This window comes from Homalodisca vitripennis, chromosome 2 (assembly GCF_021130785.1).
Source record: "Homalodisca vitripennis isolate AUS2020 chromosome 2, UT_GWSS_2.1, whole genome shotgun sequence".
Taxonomy (NCBI): Eukaryota; Metazoa; Arthropoda; class Insecta; order Hemiptera; family Cicadellidae; genus Homalodisca; species Homalodisca vitripennis.
Window position 1 is genome coordinate 20128424 of NC_060208.1, and position 8822 is coordinate 20137245.

The following is an 8822-nucleotide window of genomic DNA, read 5'->3' on the forward strand; positions in this document are numbered from 1 at the left end:
GAAATGGGATCCATTAAATGTTTGCTCAAATCACTATTGATAATTTAGAGCTCTGCAAGACACCTTTTACGTGCAGATGACATGGTCAATCAAACCGCTCTTTGCGTTGATTGACTGAATCCACTGGACACGTCAAGTAAGTAAGTAGCTTCATGGAAGGTCCTTCCACTGTCAGGTGGAAGCAAACATTTTGGTTTGAAAATTGGCTTTAAACTTTTTGGCTTTAAAGTGAAATTTCCCTCTAATTTACCGTCTCTGTTTAAACACGCGGTGATCCAATCAATTAAATCCATGAGCTTTGGACAAAAATAGTGATTTTTGGCAAAAGCTCCGCAAGGGCTGAGCGTGTTGGCAATGGTGGCTCGATTCTACCTCAATAGTATCGACCACCCTCCTCCCCCCCATGCTGCAGCTCATCTCCAGTATGTTTCCGCCAGCTAAGGCCCCCACATATCTACATGCAGACGCAGCACACGGAAACACGAACTCTACGTTTTCACGAGAGGTAGTAGGTATAGCTAGAGACGCAGAAGGTTGGCGCCGTCTATGTCTAGGCGGAGCGGGCTGCTGACTCTACATTAATAGTCTTACAAGAGCAGATAGCTGCCACAGACCAGACGGCTCGCTAGCTGCTAGCTGCTGCCGACAGGCTCTTACTCTCTACTCCCACTCATTGCCTAATTCTCTTCCAAAATCAATCGTGCAAATTTTCCTTATGCTCCCATTACTGCACGATACTTTTCGTTATATTATTTATTGTCAATGTTTAAGATTAAGATTAAAGATGTTGAGTCGTTTAAATCTGAACTATTAGAGAGTCAATGCATTCAATCAATGCAAAAATAAAAAAAATACATTGTCATTTTAAATAGTAGTGGTGAATGTAATAAATTGCTATCTAAAATCTCTTCTGCTTCATTTTCCGAGGTTGTTTGTTTGGCTTCTAAGTTGTTAAAAAGCGAAGCTCAAGAACTTATGTTTCTCCACAAATTAATTATTGTCATGCTTACGTGATTTTAGAGGGTTTCATTAACTTTAATAGTTTCTAACATAGCTATACAAACGTTTATTTTAACACTTAGAATTGATTCTCTGACACGTGTTTGGTGGTATGCTGATATCAGAAGACAGATTTTAAATCGAATAGAATAAGAAAGTATACAAATTAAGGATTTGAAAACTGTGTACAAATTATTCCCGGTCATGCCGTTAATTATCCTTACATCCTTTTCCTGCAGCCTAAAATCCGGTTGAATGCTTTCCAAGGGAGTATACATTATACAGCTATAGCATGTTTAATTAAATTTATGGTCACCACAAGTGCCTAGGACATTAAATAAATTGAATTATACAACTGCAACAATCTTGGAAGAAATTTTAGCTTCTGAGGTTTGGGTGGAAGTAGCAATCTCAGGGTTGGGTGGAAGTAGCAATCTCAGGGTTGGGTGGAAACAGCAATCTCGGGGTTGGGTAGAAGTAGCAATCTCAGTGTTGGGTGGAAACAGCAATCTCAGTGTTGGGTGGAAGTAGCAGTCTCAGAGTTGGGTGGAAACAGCAATCTCGGCTTGGGTGGAAATAGCAATCTCAGTGTTGGGTGGAAACAGCAATCTCAGTGTTGGGTGGAAACAGCAATCTCAGGGTTGGGTGGAAGTAGCAATCTCATGGTTGGGTGGAAGTAGCAATCTCAGGGTTGGGTGGAAACAGCAATCTCAGCTTGAGTGGAAGTAGCAATCTCAGTGTTGGGAGAAACAGCAATCTCAGGGTTGGATGGAAGTAGCAATCTCAGGGTTGGGTGGAAACAGCAATCTCAGCTTGGGTGGAAGTAGCAATCTCAGTGTTAGGAGAAACAGCAATCTCAGGGTTGGGTGGAAGTAGCAATCTCAGGGTTGGATGGAAGTAGCAATCTCAGGGTTGGGTGGAAGTAGCAATCTCAGGGTTGGGTGGAAGTAGCAATCTCAGGATTGGGTGGAAGTAACTATCTCAGGGTTGGAAATAGCTAATGAAAATCCATCGCCCAGAAGTAATATTTTGTCACGTTACCGTTTTAAGGTAGGAAATTTACGAAATAAATACCTTGATGGTATAACTAAGATATTAATAAAGTATTACAGGAGGTTACAGTTTCCCAGGTTTGGGAGAACCTGTTGTTGTGTAACACAAAATCTCCCACCGATTCGTGTATTGTTGACCGGTCTATTTTAGTTCCCAGTGCAAGAGTTGTGCAGTGACTATTTGCATAACATTGTGATTCATTGCAGTCAGCTATAAACAATGTTCACCTTCAAACAGTAATTCTCAATTTGAATACACTATAGATAAAACGAAGTATATTTTTCTTCCAGGATTTAATGATCGTGTTTGTTTGGTTAAAACAAACATTTCGGAGGAAACAAGAATATTTCGCTCCCTTTTTGCTAAGGATATTAAGTTTAAGTATAAGTAACCAGTTTAGACAAATTCTCTCCTTTTGTAGACCTGCACAATATTTAACCTTATTACCGGACATTTCCATCAATATCTAAATAGGGAAGTCATCTGAAACACTATCCACGTATGAATTCAATTTTACATATAATAAATAATGATAAAATATGTATACTTCTAATCAAGGTCAAAATTTAATAAAAAAGGCCTTGCAACGTCACGAAGTTTAATTTTAAACATAGTGCTTTTATTATTTTAAACCATTTTAAACTTTGGGAAATGAAGATGTTTTTAAGGTGTCCGTATTTTTCCACATAAAGTGCTATTAAAAATCCGACCATACTATTTTCACGACCGTAATAATTACTGTTATATCTTATCTTAAATTAAAATTCACTTATGAAAAACGTTTCGCAGGGAAAAGTGTAAACTTAATTTAAAAACTAGCAGTTACCCGCGGTTTAGCATGCAATTTTGTAGGATTTGCGGGTGGTATGAGCATTTCTGGTTCGATTTAATTACATTTCAGACGCAAATCTTGATTTTGCCTCGTTTCTCAGATCAAGAATATATATTTACATATGCAGACCTGAGAAGCATACATAATATCTGCTAAAATGTACAGTTGAAGGTGTATTTTTACAAAACTTTTCATTATATTCTCTGGACATTTTCTTACTCATATCGTTTACTGGTAAAAACGCGCATAATATATCCGAAGATTTAATCTTCAACCTGAATTTCAAAATGTTATGAGGAAGATTAAATTACCTAAATACCTCCACGGGTACACCCCTGATCGTCCTAAAAGAAGACCTTGCGCCATTCGGTGATAAATAATTTATTACAATTTAGTGAGAGTGTGAATATATACATGTATATAGCTTTGTATGTAATCTGAGAAACGAAGGGTGAGGGAAAACGTTCTGTTCTTACAGGCGATGTAAGAAAATGAGATGGTTCAAGTTTCATATTAAACTAGATGGACTGTGTATTGTAGGAAATACAAATTACTATTAACTATCCTTATGTAAACTACACTAAAAATTTGATCCTATTTTGCTAAAAAGGAAAAATCTAATTACATAGTTTTTACTAAATACTAAATTTCACTTTTTAGCAGTGGAAATCAAATAACGAATAATAATAATTTCTTAAGTAATTAAAGTTCGTATAAAAACATTGGTGTAATCCTTATATCTAATCCTTGATTGTATTGTCTTAACTGCAACTAAATAGTTGTAAATAACTAAGCAATGACTAAATTGTATAAAGAATGTTTTTATCTGTTTTTTCTGTAAAATATCAGTATTGTCTTTGGGAATTAATTATGAAGACATCTAGACAAAAAAGCAATATAGCAAATAGTGTACGGTTCGTATTATTAATTACATGAGATTAGATTATATACAAATTTAATCTTAATTTCACAAGCATTGGCTCTTATGAGAATTACTTTGAAAATCATGCCCATGGTAGATCACCCCCTTAAGAGAGATCTTAGTTGACTAAATGTCACACATTTCGAAGTAACAATCCCTTAAGAGATTTTCCCTGAAGACAAGGAAGTATTTTTTTTAACTGATTATCTCCGCAAAGTATTATACATAGGAATTTAAATTAGTCTTTTTACAATATTTTACAAGGCTCTAAAAAGTGAGTATATGGTTACTTAAGAGAACTACATGATTTTAATAACACATGATTGGAGATTACTTTGGTTATTAAACGTGACTATAGGAAATTTCAGTTTTTTATAGAATCTATAAAAATTTGTCCCGGTCTAATTCATATACATACTGTAAAATATTAGTATCGGTCCAGTCATTTTGCCATGAGTATAATTTCAAGGTAACATAAAATCATCTATTTCAGGAATAGAAATATATAGATAAAAGTCCATGCCGACATCGGTTCGAAATTTGGTTATCAGGCACTCTTAATATTGTTGTACCCCTAGCGCACCGGAAACGGCGATCCCAATTTTCGTTAACTATCACTTGGCGCCAATTTTAAATTCATCATTATTATACTTGATCTACCGAAAACTTCTAATTTTGGTTCAATAGACAATTCACTACAAATGGCCCTTGTTTTGATTGCAAAACCAATTCATTGCGAGTTCATATAAATAGTATTAGTAGATAAGAAGGCTGCGATAAAAGATAAAAACCACCCCTGTCAAATTGCATGTGCAATTATTAAATACTTTTTATCCGCATATTAATAACCGTTACACAGCTGTGTGTGTGTGTTTTTTTTTTTTTTTTTTTTTTTTTTATTATCAACGTGTCTCGATAATCAATAATTTTTACTTTCTTAGTTAATGATGTAAACGTATTAAATGCAATTTTAAGGTTATGATTAGTTAAGCTGCAAATTCGCGTGTTTGAGTGGTTCATCAGAAAATATAATAACAGATTGAATGCCTTGAACTTAATATTCTGGTCACAACTTTGCAGCATTCGTAAGTAAAAACCACCGATCACTTGATTTTAACTTTCCAATGCTAAAGATTTCGATTTGCAGTCCACGTAAAGATAGCAGTGTCACTAGTACACTGCATATTTAAATTCTTAGAAATGGGCTTCAAAACGGGGCTCAATCGACGGGGATACAGTGAATCGCCAATTTGACATACCTTTAAATAGACTTTTTGGTGTTAAATTTTGTAAATTCATGGAATAAACCAGTTCGATATTGTGAAGTTATTGTTGCAGATCATGAATACCCACATTCATTGTTAAGAAACTATCCTTGCACAGCAATTGCCTTATGAACTGTGGTCATATAATATGAATAATGCAATTTAAAAATAAAAGTTTTCCATTCCTACACAACATTTTGGTACGTTGTGAAATTGCAGTTAATACAATTCCTTTAGTGCAAACGAAATAGATTAAAAGCGAATAATTATATTTCCAGTTTGTTGACAGATTAAAATACAGAACGCTTATTAACCACAGTGAATAGAAAAGAAAGAGCGAATTAAATTAAAATTCATAATTAAGACTTATGACTTATGACTTCATAAACGTTATGACTTATTTGTTCCATTGCCCATTATTTCTTCACAAAGAAATTATATACACAATCGAAAATCACAGAGATGGATGACTTCTTAAGTTTACCAACACCACATGGTTACGGCAGTCTCTGTTTATCTTAGCGTGTTATTTGTCACAACACAATTAACTGATTACTACATTTAATATGATGCATTTAATGTAATTATTTGAGTAAGATAGTGGCTTATCAAACATCATAAAAGGTAAATGAGGCGAATCTGTTTTAGACCCGAGTATATTTTAATTCCCCAAATGTAATTATAAGTTGTTTTCAGGCGCCGAGGCGCCGATCATAAAATTATTTCTTGTGTACTGAATTAAAAATTGTTTTTAACTGTACTACTCAAAACTTTTCTCAACCGTTTAATAAAAAAAAACTGTAATGGTATGTGGTATAAAATGAATTGAATTACAGGCTAATGGATCCGTCATACCGCTGAAGTATAGTTCGATCGATGTGGTAAATATAATCAATTCCAGCTAACTTGACTTTGTTGCCACAACTATAATCTCACTGTCGCTCTGGCAGACTAAATAACTACAAGGGATTGTAGGAATACAGATTAGTAGTAAAGTAATTGTTAATACATAATTTCATGTCTAAGTCTAAACTGATATTTTTCATAACGCAATTTTTCAACGGGTGAGGTGGGAACGAGGTCAAAATATATATAAAACGCAAAAAGAGAAATTTCATTGTTTATACTTTGTTTTTATGACGGAAGTACTATGAAGGAAACAGGATTTTTCCGAAAATTTACCATCGTTCAGCAATAGAAAATGTTCACTGAGAGATAGAAAATCTCAGAAAAAAGTCCAGTCAAATAATTTTCATTATAATAAATACATACGACTGAAAGAAGAATACCTTCCGGAAACTGACAAGTTGTGTTCTTTGTATCTCTAAACTATTATTCCTTTTGTTCTCAAGCATCTGTAAGCCGAAAAATTGCAAATTTATAGTTATAAATTGTCAGGTTAAAATTGAAGTCTCGAACAAATTAAAGATAGTTTGGCAATATTATTGTCATCTTAGAAAATTGTTACCTTTTCTTATTTAAATATTGTACTTAATAAATCAGGTACAATACTCCAGGCACTATAAAGCATTGTCTTTTGCCTTTTTTGGGGGGGGGGGAGTTGATATTAGTAGTGTATACTATGACTGCTCACTTCTAGCCATATTGCAGAATTGCAAATCAACAAATCGACACACAAAAAGGCTAACTTTTAAATAACAAGTCCGCGAAATCAATTTTTATGTGATTAAAAGTTATTACCTTAATTTGAAGAACGGTGTTGGTTTCATTGTAATATCGATGTACAACCCAAAAATCACTTATCGTTTTAATTTCTTTAACTAATGCAGTACATTAATTCAAGGTTATTTCCGTTCAAACATCAGCAAACGCAACAGATATAGAGTGTAATATTTACAAATCGATAAGTTAAGTTAATACGTTAACCTTTAATTTTATTGCCCCGAAGATTATAACTTCCAGACAAGTTGTTCTACCTATTTTTTAGTACGTAAAGATTATTGCAGTAGCGAAGGCGTAGCAAACGTTAAAAAGGACCAGATTATCTCTTGGTAATATTTCATTATACAATTTTAAAACTAATATACAGGGTGTCCCGTAACTCTCTGGACAAAGGTATATCACTTATTGTTTAGGTCAAGAGATAAACGCATTTCACCATATGAACATGGGTCGCCGATGTTTAGTTTCCCATCTGTCTGTATGTTTTTATAACAAAATTAATAACTTAAAAAGTGATAAATTTAATCCAACCAAATTCCGGTAAAATGTCCGGTAAGGTATTGTGGACGTTTGTTGGCTATTCGCTGAGAACCTCAATGCGGGTAACGTCTTGTCATAGTACATTTGTAAATCAGTTCTTTATCATGATTAAAATTGTTTCCATTATATTTGTGATAAAATTAATTACAAAAACTATTTTTGTGATTATTTTGCCGGTTTTTTATATATTCCAAGTAAAAACGTTTTAATCCTCTAAAAAAGAATTGTCCAATATATTGTAGGATTTAATTTATTAGTTTTTACGATAGCTAAATAAGCCGTAAAGAGAGTTCATTAAATATAACGTAGATTCTTGTATTTACCGAGGTCTGTATATGGTATATGAAAACATATACCCCTCCTTAAATAACATGATATAGATTAATACATTGTAATATTGTTTTCAATTCCCTAAGAAATAAGGTACCTAATGGAGTGCGTTTGTGTTACCAATGTTTCCTTTAATAAATATTTTGTTATATACGTCCACATGCGTCCAATATGTTTTTATCCCCAATTACGCCTATAAAATTATGTTAAAGATAAAATAATTTGCAATATTGTCATAGTTGACAATGCTGTTCATTAAAGGCATAAATGTAGCTATGAGAAATTCGCTAAGTGGATTTTTGAAAACGTTGGTTTCTTTCGTAAATTGTATATTGTTTAAAGTAAATGTCATGATTAAATGTAAAATAAGTACAGAAAAACATTTTTTTTATCATATGCTAAAAGCAATACTAAAACCTTGAAAATGCTTTAGCTTTGAGTTAATAAATAAAGAATAAAAAACTTTGTATTAAATAAGAAGCTGTAACTAATAACATGAATAGTAAATTCGAATTAAATCTACTTATAATCAAATCCTTTTGCATTATTCGAAAATGGATTTACGTTAAATGGATGGCTTCACTATTATTAACTTTAGTACAACATTTTAGTATCAGTATTTTACTGATACGATCTTTGAAACAATCAGTAGTTATTTTGTTTATTTCTACACGTACGTAATGTAGTGTGGTCAGTTATACATACTAATCACTGGGTATTACTTTATATTATAATTTCAAAAATCTAGTCAATTTCAAGTTCTTTTGCTTTAGTATTATTTTTTACAGACCTATCGTTAACAATTTATTTATACGAAATAAAAAAAAAAACAAAATATGAATAAATGCGCTTGTACTCACTTTTATGAGAAATGGTCTTGTCGGTTGTTCGAGAACAATTCCATGATTTGTCGGCGATTTTCACTTGGCGCGACACATTTCCACAGAGACGACACAAGGCAGAGACGACACAAGGCTGGCACGGCACGAGCAAGAGCACGGGCACACGCGACCGGGGCTCTGGGGCTGGCGTCTGGCGGCCTGGCGTATACTGATCGGGAGTGTTCGGCGGAGTTCGGCCTGCCGAGGTGGCGCCCCTCGCAGACACTGGGAGATGGATGTCACACACGGAGATGTGCCTTATGGACTGGACCAGACTGGGACAGGGACCGGCGGACTCGGACCGCTACGGGACTCGG

General features: G+C 34.0%; 1 protein-coding gene across 1 annotated transcript in view; it reads right to left on the bottom strand.

Annotated features, from left to right (window-relative positions):
* The window catches only part of LOC124353633 (noggin-2-like), a 77501-nt gene extending 68885 nt beyond the window's left edge, over positions 1 to 8616 (bottom strand). The window contains exon 1 of the mRNA XM_046803564.1: positions 8485 to 8616. The gene's annotated coding sequence lies outside the window, so the exon portion shown is untranslated. The remainder of the gene's footprint in view (positions 1 to 8484) is intronic.
* Positions 8617 to 8822: the final 206 nt, after the last annotated feature.